At 51.0% G+C, this 3,669-nt stretch overlaps 1 long non-coding RNA gene across 1 annotated transcript; it reads right to left on the bottom strand.

The window, feature by feature from the left end:
• Window positions 1–2,211: 2,211 nt before the first annotated feature.
• On the bottom strand, window positions 2,212–2,994 carry LOC106816340. Its single transcript, XR_001394879.1, has 3 exons — window positions 2,974–2,994; window positions 2,551–2,643; window positions 2,212–2,320 (listed from the first exon to the last, which is right to left on the bottom strand). It is a non-coding gene; the product is annotated as an uncharacterized LOC106816340 (long non-coding RNA).
• Window positions 2,995–3,669: the final 675 nt, after the last annotated feature.

Below are 3,669 nucleotides of genomic sequence, written 5' to 3' on the forward strand. Positions count from 1 at the left end.
GAGGGGGAGGATGAGGGTGGGAATGAGGAATCGACGTTTATCGTCAAACGGGTGTAATTTAGAGGATCTTAATTTGCTCGTTTGCGAGATGGTATTTTAGGTTTCGCACGCACACACACACACACGCACATGCATGCACTAACATGTACCTGCCACGTTTTCCTTCCCATCTTCCTCCCGACTTGTGAGGTGCGACGGCATTGGCTGCGGTGACTGCACCGCCCGCGGCGACGCCGCCGCACTGCGACACGTGGCGCCACCTGCTGCAGCATCGCCGCCTGTGCAGATCAATGGCATATTATAACAACATCCAGCCCGTGACAGAAGCATCAGAGGGTCCGTTAAAAATACTATGAGCACTTGCTGCCAGAGAAAAAAGCGTGCATCAAAATTAACTCATCGATGATAACTTTGGTTCATTAGAAGTTTCTTGGCAGTAAGTATATGCTGTTGAGTGTTGACGTTGAGAGCAGGCAGCAAACTGACTCCCTGTTGGCAGCAAAACTGCTACTTGATCAAAATAAAAACAAACAAAAATCGGTTCCGGCCAAGGTTCTCGGGACCGACATCCGAGACTGACGAGGCAAGCACCAATCACAATCAGCGACCACACGACCAGCCTCGAGAGCATCTCGAGCCGCCAGGGGGCGCCGCACTCACCTGCAGAGTGCGGGGATCGCGGTGTGTGAGGTCGGGGATTGGGCGAACGTGCCGTGTTGTTCCCCTCCTGGTCCGCGAGCCGTCCGTTCTCCTGCGCGCGCGAAAGAGACGAGAAAACAACAGAGCGTCCGTTAAAACAAGGGGGAGACGAATCCGAGTTGGGTCGCTACACAGGGAGAGTTGTACTAGCGGAACGTGTTTCGCGAGTTGTCCCTGAACTTGACCTAGCTCTAACCCTAATCCCAACGCCAACCCCTCACGCTAACCTAGTCCTCCTAATCCAACCTTAATCTCCTCACCAACGGAGTTGTCCCTGAACCTAATCCTAACCTATGATTGTTGGGGGAGGGGAGGAGGTTGGTGAGGCGGTCAGGAATGTTGTTAGGGAGGAGGTTAGAGGAGCTGTTAGAGACGGGGAGAAGGTTAAGCCAAACAAAAAAATAGGTGTGTTTCCTATTGCATCGAAAACAAAAGTAGGGTAGGTAGGTAGGGATTTTAATACAATTCTACAGGTGTTTGCTAATTCGACATCTTACAGGTTATAAATAGGATTCCTCGTTTGTATTCAAAAATCTCAAGTTTTGTCTGTCAGATTTCAAATTAAAAAACCTTTTTTTTTCTTTTTTGGGGAAAAAAGTTTAGGGTCAGCCCTAATAATCTAGGGACGGTCGGTCGACCGGAAACACACCTATTTTTTTGTTTGGCCTTAGCTCGGGGGTTTCTCTCACCTGTAGCTGCTTGCTCTCGCTGCTGTCTGGCTGGCGTAGGTACGTGCGGCCGTACAGGCAGTGCACATATCGCTCCAGCACGTACCAGCCCATCTCGTTGTAGAAGGGGTAGCGGAACTTACCCGGCACCTGCAACGATAGAGATAGAGTGTGTGTGAGAGAGAGAGAGAGAGATAGATAGATAGAGAGGGAGAGAGAGAGATAGATAGAGAGGGAGAGAGAGAGATAGATAGAGAGTGAGAGAGAGGGTGGTGACCCCAGACTGGCTAGTAACCCTGGTACCAGCTCTAGTGTAAACATCAACACGGCTGTAGTCACGTTTCGACTGCCCACTGATATGATAGCAGCGTATATAATAATAATATATATATATACAGCGTATACGTACATGCACACATACGCACGCACGCACGTACGCATGCACGCACAGACACACACAGGCATGCACGCACGCACGCACGCACGCACGCACAAACACACACACATATATTATTATATGTTTCTTCCTTAGCATTTCTTAGCTATCATCATGTGACATTGTCATTCATGTCACTCCATCATTCAACCCTCGCCCAATCAACCACACTCGCCCCATCACACTAACAACAGCACTAACGATGTCACTAATGGTGTCACTAACGATGTCACTAATGGTGTCACTAACGATGGCACTAACGATGCCACTAATAGTGTCACTAACGATGCCACTAATGCTGTCACTAACAATGGCACTAACGATGCCACTAATGGTGTCACTAACAATGGCACTAACGATGCCACTAATGGTGTCACTAAGGACGACGGCAGCGGCAATTACCGGAGTAGCCGTCCGGCGAGACGAGGCCGGTTGCGGTGGCGCCACCCGGTGAGTAGAGTAGTCCATCGATGCCGCGCGTTGCCGCTAGTTCCTTAATGCCCTTCATCTGACGAGGCTGCATGAACAACGAACGACGATAAAATACTCGTTAAAATACACGTCTTCCCCGCCGCCGTTTTTGTTTAATTATTAGATATCGTTATTTTATTTTTATTTTATTTTTTTAATATTGCGATTTTTCATCTATCTAAGATATCTATCTGAGTCGCACCCCCTGATTTTTTTTCTTGAAGTTGTGTAGAAAAAAGTGTGACTTATACATACACGTGTAAATACGGCGATTACCTTGGAGCTGCCACCCTTGCCTGCATGACAACACTCGGGGCATTCCCAGCTGTTGGGTAGAACATCACTGATGATGCCAGCCTCCGAATCCATCTGTAACGAGCCGCAAATAGGAGCCTTAACGAGGCTAGACAGTTAATGAGGCTGGAGCGTTAATGGGGCTGGAGCGTTAACGAGGCTGGAGGTTTAATGAGGCTAGAGCGATAACGAGCCTGAAGCATTTAGGAGGCTGGAGCAATAACGAGGTTGGAGCGTTAACGATCCTGGAGTTCTAACAAGGCTGGAACACTAACAAACTGGAAACGTAAGCGTTAACAGATAAGGAACGGGTTAGGATGCCGGATACAGGTTACATTAGGGTGGTCACTGAAACAGTGCAGAGCGCTTTGTGTAGTGATGGGGCGGACGGACGGACGGACGTACCTTCAGGCATGACGGGTGGACGGACGGACGTACAGACGTACCTTCAGGTATGATGAGAGGACGGNTCCTCCCCACTCCTCCTCCTCCTCCACTCCTCCTCCTCCCCATCCTCCACCCTATCCTCCTCTCACCTTCGTCGCGTCCTCTATGTCCGCGACCCGCAGCTGCGCCGGAATGTTGAAGCTGTGCAGAAAGTTGCCGCCGAAGACGAGCGAATCCTTCGGCGTGTAAACGGCATGGATCCAGGCTGCAAGCATGACAGCAACACACAGGTTTAACGCACGCACGCATGTATGCATGCAACGCACGCACGCACGCACGCACGCACGCACGCACGCACGCACGCACGCGCACGCATGTATGCACACACGCGCACGCATGTATGCACGCATGCGCACGCATGTATGCATACAGACGTAGACATACAGACATGCACACACGCACGCACGCACGCACGCACGCACGCACGCACGCACGCACGTACCTGTGGGGATCATGAGATTGTTTTCTCCCTCCCTCCCTCTCTCACACACATCCACCCTCCCTCCCTCTCCCTCACACACATCCTCCCTCCCTCCCTCTCTCTAACACATCCTCCCTCCCTTCCCTCTCTCTCACACACATCCTCCCTCCCTCCCTCTCTCTCACACACATCCTCCCTCCCTCCCTCTCTCTCACACACATCCTCCCTCCCTC

This window comes from Priapulus caudatus, unplaced genomic scaffold (assembly GCF_000485595.1).
Source record: "Priapulus caudatus unplaced genomic scaffold, Priapulus_caudatus-5.0.1 Scaffold1354, whole genome shotgun sequence".
NCBI lineage: Eukaryota > Metazoa > Priapulida > Priapulimorpha > Priapulimorphida > Priapulidae > Priapulus > Priapulus caudatus.